Source organism: Chinchilla lanigera, unplaced genomic scaffold (genome assembly GCF_000276665.1).
Source record: "Chinchilla lanigera isolate Chin_1 unplaced genomic scaffold, ChiLan1.0 scaffold00007, whole genome shotgun sequence".
Taxonomy (NCBI): Eukaryota; Metazoa; Chordata; class Mammalia; order Rodentia; family Chinchillidae; genus Chinchilla; species Chinchilla lanigera.
Window position 1 is genome coordinate 28,345,483 of NW_004955408.1, and position 14,406 is coordinate 28,359,888.

At 51.8% G+C, this 14,406-nt stretch overlaps 1 protein-coding gene and 1 long non-coding RNA gene across 2 annotated transcripts in view; one reads left to right on the forward strand and one right to left on the reverse strand.

Moving 5' to 3' along the window:
* Positions 1-14,406, forward strand: part of Cplx2 (complexin 2) — a 79,844-nt gene that overhangs the window by 36,676 nt on the left and 28,762 nt on the right. The window lies entirely within an intron of this gene.
* LOC106147518 overlaps positions 1-14,406 on the reverse strand; it is an 81,500-nt gene that overhangs the window by 9,999 nt on the left and 57,095 nt on the right. Inside the window, exon 2 of the long non-coding RNA XR_001232442.1 lies at positions 442-568. This is a non-coding gene — a long non-coding RNA (uncharacterized LOC106147518). The remainder of the gene's footprint in view (positions 1-441; positions 569-14,406) is intronic.

Consider the following 14,406-nt stretch of genomic DNA (forward strand, 5'->3'; position numbering starts at 1 on the left):
CCTTAGGCTCTGGAGGAGCTGCACCCTGCTCAAGTTCACACAGCCAGAGAGTTCAGACCCTAAGCCACATTTTCCCATGACTTTCACTCTGCTTTTATGAGAAACCCCTTCCCAAGACCTACAGGGCCTCACTGCTGGGCTCTCACATCAGGCAGGGGCTAATTGGAAGCTGGAGCCCTAAGAACTTCCCACTGGGCCCCACCCTCCTCCTCTCCACCTGGATCCAGCGCCATCTGTTCCCTTTTGTGGGGATGCAGGGGAAGATGAAACTAAATTTAAATACTAATAATACTTAACATGTCTGGAAAGTGTTTTGCACACTAATTGCTGATTAATCCTCCCCAGGCCCCAGAGAGCTCCCTGTCTTTGTGTCCCCATTCTGCAGACAAGCTGGTAATTTTCAGAGCTGGACAAAAGGCTAGAAGGTGGACTTGGGCCTACATATTCATTCAGTTCCTCGTTGCTCCACCACTGACGAAGTCAGGAGCTGGGTCCAGTGGTGACTTGTCTGTCTACCAGTTGCTTGATCATGGGCAGCTCCTTAACTTCTCCAAGCCTGTTTCCTTTTCTGTAAAATGAGAAGAATATTCCATGAGGGTTTGGCTGGTCATTCATCAGTGTTTACTGAATGCCTATCATTGGTGGCCACTGGGCCTGGCATTGAAATGCCACACTAAACAAGGTCCTTGCTCCCATGTAGCTCACAGTCTAGTTGGAGAGCCAGATAGAAATAAGAAAATAGCCAGGCTTGGTGGTGCATACCTGTAACCCAGCACTCAGGAAGCTGAGGCAGGAAGATCACCACAAGTTCAAGGCCAGCCTGCTCTACATAGTGAACATAGTGAGTTCAAGGCCAGCTTGAAGTACATAGTAAGACCCTGTCAAAGAAAGAAAGAAAGAAAGAAAAGCAAAAAGCAACATAGTTCATGATCATAAGGTAGCTAGGAAAAAATTTTACAAATGTAGTTTTTAAACTGTGATATGCCACAATTCTTCCAGATGGTAGCATCCTATTTTACTTGCTACATTTATCTACAAATCAGAGATATGTTCACCCAAGAGATGGTTACAGAGGACAGAATCATGGGTCCAGGAATTTTGCTGGAATGGGCCTGAGCCTTAGTGAGTCCTAGGGAATACAGGCCATCAGCGGATTTTTACCCTTATGTTCCCTTGCCGAGGGCTGCTGTTTCTACTGCGTTCCACATTTTAACTCTTTTGTCAGTCACCTTCACACTTCCGCAGGGCAGTCCACCCACCCGACCTCAGAGTCGGGCTTTCCTTGTGGAGTTGCTGGCTGTGGCCATATGGTTTTCCAGCTCTGTTTTGAAGCCCTGAGATTCCACAACAGCCCCGCAAACCACCTCAGGAAGTCAAAGAGGATGCAGGCAGGGGGTTCCCAGCTACCACCACCTCAGCCAGTGCAGTCACACCTGCTTATCCATTTAGCTTCCATATAAAACTCATCTGAAACTAGGATCCAATTTCTTTAACAATTCTTGAAAAATAGCTGTCCTCATGGAATTAGGAGACCAAGATTTAAATCCTGGTTCTATGGCTAACAGTGAGTAACCCTGAGAAGGCTGGGTACATTGCTTGCAAAATGGAATTGCTGTCTGGCTAGCAAATACCAAGAGAAGCCCATGTGCTACAACATCAGTGCAATACTTAGCTTGATAAGGGTGCTTGATAAGCCTTTTTTTTTAATCTGTCTAGTTCCCTCTTATTTAACAAAGTGGAGTAGAGCTGGGTTGCAATACCCCACTTCACCACCAGGTGAGCCCCCGCCTGATAAAGCCATGACAACGCAAAGCGAATTCACGCCTCACTTTTCCAAGACAATAGCTTGTGCCCTATTAATTTGAAATTTAATTAAAAACTCTCTAAGAACTTAGTGCTTGGCCTTCCATGGAGGGTGAAAACTCAGCACAGTTCATCACAGGGCAAAGTCAAGAAAACCCACTCAAGCAATGTTTTCCCAATGCAAAGGCGTGCAGTTATTCTGAGTTACACAGCTGGTTTGAGAGGGTCTCGCCTCCTCTGCATTAGTCAGTGCCAGGGAAAAGGGTGGGTACAGCCAGGAAATAAGGAGTTTGTCTTGCAAGAAAGTCAAAGAAACACCTCTGCTTCTACACGTGGGGAAGCAAATGCGCTAGCACATGACTTATGAGACTTCTCTCTATAGCATCCCCAGCTCAGAGACCCTCCTCTGCACCTAGCACATGAGTGCCGTCTCCAAGCCACATAACTGTCTGATTCGTCGTCTCAGGAAACCACGGAAACCCAGGAAAGTGGGCACCTTGCTAGCCTCCTGCACAGCAGATGGTGAAGCTAGAATTCAAACTGAGAATTCTCTCAAAGACCATGCCAAGAATGTTTTAAGGTAGATTCAAGGAAAGTATCGACCTTCAAAGCTTCAATTCAAGAAGAAAGGACGTCAAGGAGGAAGCTGAGTCCACAGCAGCGTCTGCTGGGGGCTCCCGTCTCCACACGCATCCTCTGGCAGCTTCTCAGCCTACACCCCAGCCCATCCTACCCCCTCAGAGCCACACACACCCTCCCAAAGCTTGCAGGCTTATCAGGGTACAGACATTCCAACACGCGGTCAGAATTCATGGTGCCACAGCAACACACTCTGTGCAAACCCCCAGCGGGTGTTCATCAGGGCTCACATGTGTATCCATGTGGACACAAACACACAGCGAAACATAAAGACGCACCAAGGAGCAGTTACCTGCACAGGGAAGGCACTTGTACACAGAAGATCCCACACTGGGAAGCTGCTAATGGAGACCACCTGAGCAATCTGGCTGTTCCTGCTCTCCTTCTGCTGCTGTCATGAACCCCATTTCTGGTCCCTAAACCCCATTTCTGGTCCCCATCCTCCTCTACATTGCAGGATCCAGAAGATAGAGTCCCTTACCCTCGGAGACACATGAGCACCTCTAATGCAGAGTGTGTCACAGAGGTTCTCCTGTGACACACGGAAGGACCGTGATGTTCCTAGTGTGGAGACTGGGCAGGGGATCTCTTTTCCATGCCTCAAACCAGATTAACATGGTGGCTACAGCCACAGGTGGTGGGAAACCCCAACTCTCCTCCTGCCCAGCTGTAAGTGACATCAGGCAAGCCTTCTTTCTCTCTGAGCTCAGATTTCTCACCAGCAAAATAAGGGTATCATACTTGCTTACAAGGTTTTAGTGAGAAACGAAAGAGTGTAGCCCAGCTAGTAAGAGCTAAATGAATGCTGATTACCTTTCCCTTGATCTTATCCTTCCAGTGCTTGCTGCTTAATGCAGTAAACAGACCAATGGACACCATTTAGTCAATCATAAGCATTTCTCTCATAGTCCTTTCCTCCAGGACCTCAGAGAACTGCCGTGGGACATCAGCCGTGATTGTCCACCATGAAGTGCTGTGAACCAGGGGAGGAGGGACACAGCACTGTGGGAGACGGGCCCAGAGGAGGAGGCGACAGAGCAGCTGCCCAGAATAATAGAGGTTGGAGCTGCCTTGCAGAATGGGAAATCATTTCCTCCACCCACCCTATGTTGATACTTATTGAGCACCTACTATGTGCAAGACACCTTATGTACATGTTCCTGTTTAATGAAGCAGTGCTCCAATTATACAAAGAAACAAGTGTTATCTTTTCCTACGGAAGAGGAAACAGGAGGAGAATGACCTGCCTGCTGTCACAGAGATGAAGTCAAGCCTGACTCTAAACTCCATTGCTCTTTCCCTATGGTCCTGTTTCCGCTGCACCAACCAACACGTCTCGGTTGTGCCCTCTTCCCCAAGTTCACTGGAAAGGCACTCTGTGTCCTTCTAACTTGGACAGATCTTCAGAGCCCAGTGCCCTGTGGAGGGATGGCCCAGGGTCTACACTTTCTAGTCCTGGACAGGTTCACTGCGTGGTAGCCCAAGCACTAGGCCTGGGGAGTCTGCTAGCTCTACAGCCACGTCACAGAAGAGGAAACTGAAGAAGGTGACACAGAAACCCAAGAGGGGAGGGCCAGAGCCCACACTCTGCAGAAAACATCCCACCAGGAGTCCGTCCTAGCCTCCGTGGAGGCGGTGAATCTACAGGCCCTTGTCCCTAGCTCAGCCACGGGCACAGGAGTCATAGCTCCAAACAGCTAATCGCCCACAGGCTGAGCCAGGATTAAGGCAGGCTTCCCAGAGCAAGGCCGCCGCGTGGGATGAGTCAGCCAGCCAGCCAAACAGGGTCAGCCAGCCAGCAACAGGGAGGGTCAGTCACCAGGCAGGCAGCAGCAGCAGCCACCAGTGTCCATCAGCCAGCCTCTGAGTCAGACAGCTGGGGTCAGATGGTCAGACAACAAGCTGGCCTAGCTCATGCTCTCATCCGAGCTCCCCTCTCCACTTCTGCCTTCCCTTGAGCCTTGGGGGACACACCCAAACTTGGACGCAGCACCATGACTGCCTGGTGCTTCTCAGCTCCAGATAGTGCCTCTGAGCATCAGCCAGAAATCCCCATGCCACAGGCAGTGGCTGTCAAGGAACACACATTGTGTGACTCCTTATACACAGATTCGCAGTTCTGCACATCCATGCACGCGTGCACCCAGCAGCGCACACACCCATGCACACTGCGCAGTGCGGCACACATGCACATCATAGGTACACACACACATGCACATGTGTGTATTTACATATCTTGTAGTGTCACGTGCCTGTATATTCTAACAGTCACATAATTCACACATGCACACACACACACCTTCACCATAGCATACTCGTGGCCTCCTTTGCGTTCATATTTTTGTAAATGAAGGCATTCAGCTTTTCCCTTCCTGAGGGAACTGCCGAGCAAAGGAGCCCCATACACATCATCACTTAAAGGGCTGAGGAAGACAGGATATCAGGGCTCACCAGCACAGGGAGAGCGAGAAGCAGGCAGAGCCTGGCGTGCGGCCAGGCTTGCACTCCACGGAGCCAAGCTCCATGCCAAGCGTGATCCTTCAAAACAAAGCACTCGTCCCCTCACCCCGGTCCCTGCAAGCGCAGACACGGCGATGGGAGTGGAGGTCACCGCTGGCTTGGAGCCCTGCCTCTCAGCAGCGGGGCAAGCCCTCAGTGAGGAGGGACACCATGGAGTGACCCCATCCCTTGCCTCTGAGGCCTCGCTGTGCCCATCACCTCTTATTCTGCCTCCTCCTTTGGGGTTTTGCCCATGTGGAACAGACTTGAGGGCAGAAGACCTATGTGCCCACCCGGAAGTGACCGTCACCACCCTCCTGACCTCTGCTGCAGAACAAAGTTAATGATCGTTAAAAAGAAGGTTTATATGCAACACTGCTGAGGGAGAATGTTGCAGACTACTTCCTAAGTGGGAATTATCAATGGCCAGTCAGATGCCGAGAGACAGGCAAAGAGAAAAAACCAAAGGCCCTGCTGCCGTTTTGAATGTCAGTGGTGGGGGAGGGCTCCCTCACAGAAATGCAGACCCCCCAGAAAAGCAAGGGGCTTACTCAGCAGGAGGGTTTCAAGGACCACTTCTGGCTCAGAGATGAAGAGGACCACACACAGAGGAAGGCAGGTGGCGTCCAGGAATTGAGAGCAGCACCCAAGCTGGCGAACAGCAAAGACAGGGGGACCTTGGTCTTCTAACCACGAGGAATCACACTCAGCCAATAGCCTGGATGAACTCTGACCACTCCTGAACTACAGCCTCCAGATTAATACTCAGTCTCCCCTAAATAAAGACCTTGAGCAGAGCCCAGCCCTGCTCTTCCAGACACCTGAACTGTGACATAATAATGGATGTCCCTCCAACCTGGAAGGAAGGAAGGAAGGAAGGAAGGAAGGAAGGAAGGAAGGAAGGAAGGGAGGGAGGGAGGAAGGGAGGGAGACAAAAAGTATTCTGAGATACTCAGAAAATGAGTATCTCACTAGTATGTACTAGATACTGAAGTTCTAGAGGCCAACAAGGACAGACAGGACCTGCTCTTCTGAAGCTTCTGCCTCCCGGGAGAGGACAGACAGTCAACAAGAAGAAAGATGATGGTCCCAGTGGTAATAAGTGTTATGGAAAAATCAGAACAGTTTATCAGCCATGAGTAGGAGCACAGTCAGAGCAGTCTCCTCTTTTGAAATGGCCTCCATTTGTCCTGCCACATGAAGAGGAGGCTGCCAACCTAAGAAAAGAGAGCAACAACCAGAACAGAGGAAACAGCAGATGCAAAGGTCCTGAGGCTAGAAGGAGCTTGCCTTGACTGGAAGAATAGAAAGAAACCTTGGAAAGCTGAGACACTGTGGGTGGATTTTAAAAAGGGATGATAGGTTTTTAATAAAAGAAATACTTACAGAGGGAAGGGGGGCTGGATTATGTAGAACATAGTGAGGAGGACTATGTGAGTCAGCTTTCTGTCACTGTGAGAAAACATCCGACACAATCAGCCTGTAAGGAGTGAAAGTTTGTTTGGGCTGAGTTTCAGAGCCCATGGTTGGCTGGCCTTGTTGCTTGGAGCCTGTGGTGAGGCAATGCATAGGGCTTGTGGAAGAAATAGCTCACCTCATGGGGACCGGGAAGTAGAAAAGAGATAGGAAGGGCCTAGGTTCCCAGTATCCCATGGGCATGCCCCCAGTGACCTCACTTCCTTCCACGAGGCCCCACCTCCTAAAGGAGCCAACCCCTCTCAACAGCACTATGTGCTAGAGTCCAAGCCTTCAACTCATGGGCCTTTGGGGAAGTTCCAGATCCAGACTGTACCAAGGGCCAAACGGCACCTCTGCAAGCTGCAAGGTCTAGATTGCACTTGGGGAAAGCACAGCTCAGTGCAGGAGCCCATAGGACAGATGGAAGACACCAAAACAGTGAGGGCTGAGGCTCAGCAGGCTTCCCACCGCCTGTCTGTCCCGAACACCCCTAAGAAAGGAAAATGCCAGCTGGGCACCCCCTCAGAGGGAGCAGCCCCAGGGACCCCAAAGGCCTTCCTAGTGCCCATGGCAGCCCTTACCTGTGTGTTCACAGACAACTGCTCTCTCTCCTGTTCTTCTCATTTTATCTTCACAACCATCCTGTGTGGGAGTCAACTGCAGACCCTTTTCCAGACCAGAAACCTAAACAGGCAATCACATGTGCTCCAGACCCTAAAAAGATCCACTATGCTTGGGTAGAATCCACAGTCCACTCTGAGACCAAGTTAGGGCACTCTGGCCCCTGCTGGCTTCTTCAGCCTCCTTTCCAAAGCTCTCTCCCTGAGCCCTAGCTCCAGCCACATGCTGATTTGTCTATTTCTCCAAGCACCAAGCGCATTCCTGCCCCAGGGCCTTTGCATCTACATTTTCTTCTCCATAGTGAATTATCCTAGCATGCAAAGGTGGCCTCCTCAAGAGGGTTGCTCCCTTTAGGGTAATGCCTCCCCATTTCCCTTTCCCCTGTCACCTCTCTGTGTCTTATTTTCTTCAGAGCATCTACCTGAAATGGTCTTGTCTTTTGTTTGTTTCGGTATTGCTGGTTGCCTACAAGGGCAAGGATCTCACTAGCACTGACCTCCAGGGTACAGTCCAGGGGTATTTGTGGGATAAATGGATGAGCAATGTGCCCAAGGTGGTGTGGCTGTCAGAGAACAGGGCACAACTTACACCCAGATCTTTGGCCTTCTAAGGGCAAAGTTCCCTCTCAGGAATCCGGAACTTTGTGGGAAACCGAGGATGGCTCTAGTCCTCAGGGGAGGACTCATGTGTTCCTTCTGCTCCCAGCTTTCTGACTTCATCCAGCAGCCCAAGTGCTGCGGTCAGCCTGTCTCCTCCCCACCCTCCTCCCTGCCGAAGCCAACTGGGCCCAGACTCACTTCTCACTTAGGGGAGGATCAGCCCTCCTGTCCCCGTGGCTCGGTGGCCTTTTCTCTCCTTCCTCTTGAGGCTTGCCATAAAGCTGTGTGCTTCTGACCGAGCACACGCACACTCCCCGCACCCCAGTGCCTGGCCACATCCTCCCCAGAGACAAGGTCGGGCCCACCACTAGCCACTTTGAACCCCCAGATTCCCAACCGTGACCCCACAGGTCAAGCACGATACATCAGTTCTGCACATGCTGTAGTTCCAGAGGCTGCAGGGCACATAGGACCAGCCCCACAGCAGTGAAAGAGGCCAGCAGGCTGGGTGAGGAGTCAGGAGACACGGCGCCAGCCCTCTCTGCCTCCCTCTGGCTGTGTGACCGCAGACAGGCCACCTCCCTCCTCTGAGGCTCAAGCTCCTCCTCTGCATGATGAAAGCAAGGCAGACTTAAAGATCTCTGGGAATCTTCTCGCTCCAAAGGAAAAGAAGGATTTTTAGATATGCTGCATTTATTGAACACCTGCTGTACAGCGTCATCACACTTATTCTTACGGCAAACTCTGCCCGCTCCCAGGCTCAGGACAGAGACTTGCTCGAGGCCTCACAGCTAGAAAGCGGCAGAGCTGAGACCTACCGGGCCTGCTTCCTTCCTCCTGGCTAGCTGCTCCAGGAGCCTGTGCCACCCAAGCCTCCCTCGATGTCCGCCGCCCCATGCCTGTGAGGCTGGCTTTCCCCACCTGGAAAGCCGGCTCTGCACAGAACCCTCCAGGGCTGTGAGGTGATCTGCCGCCTGACCCCTGGAGCTCCTCAGGGCAGCACGGTCAACTCTGTCTGCAGGCCTGGCTCAGCTCAGAGGCCCAAAGTTGTCCAGAGACAGTTAGACTCTAGCTGGGCAACCCTGAATAAGCCAGTCAACCTCTCTGAGGCTTGGCTTCTTCACACACAACACAGACTGCACTCTGCGCATGTGGATGAGTGAGGGGCTGCAGAGCGCGGCAGCAGGGGCCTCACCCCAGGCAGTGAGAGGCCACTGCAGGAAACCTCCAAGCAGGGGAGGGTGCAGAGCGGCGATGTGACGATGCCACGATGCGCGGGGTATATTTTAGGAAGATTCTTCTGGCAACACAGCCCAGGTTGAGTTGGAGGAGCTGTGTGGGGGAGTGTGAGCAGCATTTATGCCTGGAAAATACTTTGCAAAAGATTCCCTCCCACCCCCACCCTCCTGCTGAGCATGAGCTGAGCTTCAGAATTTGAGGCAATCTGAGACAGGGGCTGGGCCTGGGGTTTTTCCCACTACCCAGGTTGTGTCCATAACCCTAGGACCATCAGCATCTTCCAGAGAGGCTCAAATGAATGCCTCCAAGCTGCAGCCGCCCCTGAAGCAGTAAGCAAGCATGCTGGTCTGTCACTTTTGCTGCAGCCATCAAGGTTAAGGAGGTTTGAATCCTGGTCTTTGGGACACAAGATCCGGCGCTGCTCCACACCAGGTGGCAGATAGCCCAGGAGAAAATGAGCCAGTCCCTAGAGCCCCCAGGGAGCCTCACTCAGATGGGCGTCCTGGCCCAGGGCAGGGTTAGAGAGATGGGAGGGTTGCTCAGCCTGAGGCCCACCTCCCCTGGAGGCCGTGAGCAGGCAGCTACAGAACTTCCCCAGCCCTGGCTTCCTCAAAACCCAATAGTCAGGAACCCTGGAGGAGGTGACAACAGCCCCTCTCCTCCAGGCCGTGTCACTGGGAGTGCCCCATGCGGCTGCAGTCTACTCAGGTGCCTGTGAATTGCCAGGCTGTTAATGCTGACATCACTGTCCCGAGCCCCCCACTTAGCAGCTGTCTATAGGGTGAATGCTCACTGCTATTCATTCAAGAAACCATTTGCGATGTTTATTTTGTCCCCGGCCCTGGGCATGGTCCTGGGGTCAAAGGCACACTGCGATATCCTTAAGCAGCCCTGAGGCCAGCAGGGGGGCTGTGAAGGTGAAGTGTGCTGAGGGCTAACAGACAGCCCCAGGAGACAGCAGAGGCGTCTCATGCAGCTCCTCAGAAGCCACAGGACTGCAGAGAGACCTGAGGCAGGGCATGGCCGCCAAGCACAGTGGCGGGCAGGGAGAGCAGGAGTGTGCCGGGCACGGACAAAGGCTGAGGCACAGAGAGGGCCAAAGAACAGGTGGACAGACTGCTGCCAGCAGGGACAGCGTGCCTGATGCGGTCGGGAAGTGTTCCTGGACTGCACAATCTGACCAAGTCTTGCAGGGGTGCACAGGGAACCCACGGCAGGAGGAGGCAGAGGTGCAGCCGGCAGCAGCAGAAGCAGGTGCGAGGCTGAGGCAGGAGCGCGGGCATCTCCTGGAAAGTGCAAGTGCTCCCTGTGACCAAGCAAGCAGGGGCAGGGGATGGCTAACCTAGAGGACACCCCAGTATGTGTTTCAGGAGAGACAGTGACAAATAGGGCAGAGGAGCTTCCTCCCCTTGTGGACCCTTTGTTCTAGTCGGGGGAACAAGTAATATACACACATAAACAAATGTACTTAAACCAACAAAGGCAAAATAATTTTAGATAGTAGCGAGCGCTACAAAAACCATGGAGCTGAGCGACATGGTAGGAAAAGGCACCTTGTTTTAAAATTAAGTGAATGGGGAAGGCCTCTCTGAGGAGAGGACATTTGAGCCAGAGTGTGAATAGCAAGAGGAAGCCAATCAAGGAAAGACAGGAGGCAAGAGAGTTCTGAGCAAAGGGAACAGCTAGTGCAAAGGTCCTGAGTCAGGAACAAGCCCAGCAGCTCAAGCCGACAAGGGGTCTGAGTGGCTGGAGTGGAGCGAGGAAAGACAACGCAAAAGAGACCGGAGAGAAGAGGGGGCTGCACTTGCACAGGGCCTCAGAGATCCCGAAAATGACTGGCTTTTGTCCTAACCGGGGTGCTTTTATTCTAAGCTAATGCAAACTTTTAAAAAAGAGACCTGCGATGATCTATGCTTTTTAAGATTCCTCCACCAGTCACAGGGAGACCGTGTGGTGCGTGTTTCATCGCCAGCCTGTATTGCTCTGTACACTGCAAGACACCTACATCTCGCCACGTATAAACAGAGAACAAGCTCATCAGTTTGCTTGCTGGTGGGTGCTGGCCTGTCCCTTGTCACCAGCCACCTCCTGCTGGCTGTGGCTGTAGCTCAAAGTGATGTCCTTTGAGAGTCAACTACAGATCGGCTACCCTTGGTCCAGGAGAGGGGACTGGACTTATCAGTTATGTAGGAATGCAGGATAGTGAGTTTCCAAACATACCTTCTTGGGACTATTCCCCCCAAATCCCAGGATCTTCCTTAGGCCTAGAAATATCGATGCGTTACCTCATGCACAAAAGTTCATGAGTGCAGCTGAGCTTCATGCTAGATACTGAAGGTGCAAAGACAAATCAGACTTGACCTGGAGGGGCTTGCAGCCTGGTGAGATAACACACAAAGCAGAGCCTTTCCCTGAGTGTGGAGTGGTGCCCAGTGGACAGTGGCACCACCCTTGCCTCGAGTAGCCCGGCTGGGAAGAAATGAGGGAAAGCTCCTGGGCAGATGTTCTCTGATATGGGTCCTGATTTGGGTCCTAACAAGAGAAACCTGGATTTGGAGTTGGATTCACCTATGCTGGTGGCTTCAATTTCTAGCCATGTGACCTTGAGCAGGTCCTTCAATTCCTCCAAGGCTCTCTCTCTCCCTGCAAGCTCCTTCCTGGCCTGCTCTGATGCTCAGGAGACAAGATAAGCATTAAGCAATACAGGGCAGGCTCTCAGTCAACTTAGTCCCCCCTGGACTATCAGTGCACTTGTACCTTCATGGGGAATGACCATGTCACGCTAAGCATGAGACGCATTCTGCATGTTGTCTGTTTCCTGTGGGATGAGGGGCTGCCAGTGCACCAAAGAGGCCACATATGCAGAGGTCATCCTCGGGGGACATGTGTCCATGCAGAAGGCCACAGCCACTGCATCAGGCTCTGTCAAGGGTATGATGATGCATCACGAGCACACAACCTGCTGCCGGTGCTGATTAAAAGGCTGAGGTTTGCAAATGATTTTTTTCTAGGAAATGAGAGTAGATCCAAAGATTTCCCTGTAACATCGGACTCAGTGAGCTCTCAGCAACCAGATTGGGTCTCTGGGCTGAGAAAATGGCAAGAGGTCTCCCATGCGGCTGTCGCTCACATCCCCTACAGTGCTCCACGGTGGGACAGCAGGGAAAGCGTGGGCGTGGGGGTGGCATTTGGACTGGGCCTTGAAGAAAAGGCAGGTTTGTACCTATGGAAAGAGTGCGCCTGGCAGGAGGATGAGTGGGCGGGAGACAGAGGCAGGAATGCTGCAGCAGGCTCGGGGAGCATCCGGAGGTGGTTTTTTGTTTTGGTTTGGTTTTTGGTTTGGTTTTTTCTGTTGTTATGGCTTTGTTTTATTTTTTCAGTTTTTTTTTTTTTTTTTTTAATCTGTGTATTTGTTTGTTTGGCTGAAATTTTAACTGGATACCAGGAAACTGGCTAGAGCAGCAATTGGAAAGGTGGATGAAGGTCACACTGAGAAGTACCTTAACCACCAAGGTGGAGAGGTGAGATTCTGAGAACCGCAGCCACTTCCTCTCGGATGTCCCTTCCCTTGATGCTTTCCATCAAAAAGTTCATGATCAAATAAGCTCTGGAAATGTCACTCGCTGCGTTGCCTGTCTGAAAGTCATAGTCCACAATAGTGCACTGAAAGCCCTGAGCAGCCGGCAGAGGGGAATCTGTTCGACTTCACGCAGCCAAACAATTGTCATTCTTGACCAGGGGTCTCCTTCGTCACAGAATCCCCATGACACCCATACATTCTGCTTTGGAAAATGGCTCAGAAGAAAGGGCTGAGTTGCTGACCACTCTGATCAGGGTTGAAGCTGAACTCCCCACCTGCCAGGGACAGGGACAGGGACAGAAATGTAGATGAGGCCAAGAGCCTGGGTCTGCCAATGGGACTGAGGAATGCAGAGCAGCCAGAAGAGAGGCAGAGAGGATGGAAGGAGAGGTGAAAGATGAGATCATCCAGGTTAAATAGCCCAGATGTGGCATTCAAGCTGACCAGGGCTTTGAGCTTGAGAAGCCAGAGAGGGGGCAAAGCTGCTGTCTATAGAGTCTTAGCAGGGGACGAATGGGTTCGGTCGGAGGTGCCTTACACAAGGAGCTGTGGACAGGAGGCTGTGCCCCTTTGGAGTCCACAGGGCTGTTTTCTTCTCTTCCTGAGTTGAAAGCCCCCTCCTTAGGATTGACTTGAGGAGGTCCTTCAAGAAGCACACCAGGGCTGTTCTTTCCTTCTTTTGCTTAACATTTGTCAAGGCTTCACAGATGCAGTCTCAGACTCAGCTCTGCACCTCACAGATGCTTCCGCCCTCTCAGAGACAAGGAGATATGTCCTGAGAAGGCACTGTGCACCCTGGACGGTAGTCACACGAGGAGAAAGAGCACCCAGGTTAAGGCACATGCCGCTCAAGGTGTAGAGGAGGCTTTGGAGAGAGGGAACCCATGGCTGGAGAGAGGTCCCATTACAAGAAATCAGGTCATGCCCCAGGCCTCAGCTTGTGCACTTGTGCAGTGGGACTGCCAGTTACCTCACTGCAGGCTCCACAGTAAGGACCACAGAGGAATGGCTGTGGGCACTCCTTCCTCTACTCACCAAGCCCTGCCAGGTCTTGGGTCAGCTGCAGGGGCCGCAGAGAGGAATAAACTTCAAGGTCAAAGGCGCCCCTCCACGCCGCTGGCACAGGTTATTTTCCTGCCCTACAGAGTTCAGGAGGCTGTTACCACTGACATCAAAGCTGGAGCTGTCCTCAGCTCCCAGGGGCCAGACTCCAGATGTGTTCGTCTGGCAGCCACACTGGTCCTGGCTCGAGTCTGAGGATCCGTGGGCTGTGCAGATGTATTTTGACAAAACTGCCACAGTTTCTGCAGCATCCTGAGTCAAAATAAGCCTTTCTCCTGGGCAGCCCCTGGGACGGACTATTTCTGCACTGCATTCTTTTTTTCCACACAGGGGGCTGAGCAGCAATGATTCCAGCTAAAAACAGAAGCTGCCTCAGCTGGAACCCACAATATTCCCCTCTGCAACTGACACATCAGCACACAACTGTCAGGAGCTCAGAAAGTCTTTCTGTGGGCTCAAACCCAGATCTTTTCCTGGAGAACTTTGATAACCTCCCCATACCAGAGAGTCCCAGAGAATAAAAACAAGTCCTTATAGATGTGCAAAACTTCACCCATGACAAAGTATGTTCTTGTCCAGATAGCAACTTAGCGAGGTGGTTGTTCTTATGCCCATTTTAGAGATGAGAAAACTGAGGCCCAGAGATATGACCTTGCTGGGGATGGAAGAGAGATTTAATCCCATGGCTGTCAGATTCTCTAGGTGGAAAGGAAGAGCCTGATAGAGAGGAAATGGAATTGAAGCAAAGGTGGTTGTGAACAGTTCCCTCAGTTTGATCGGATCAGGATCAAAGTGCAAGGGTTTCTGCCCTCAGCACTGTCACTTTGACACAGAGCATCTTATTCTAATCTTCTAAACAGCCCTGGAAATTGGAATTATGAGTCCCATTTCATGTACAGGGAAACT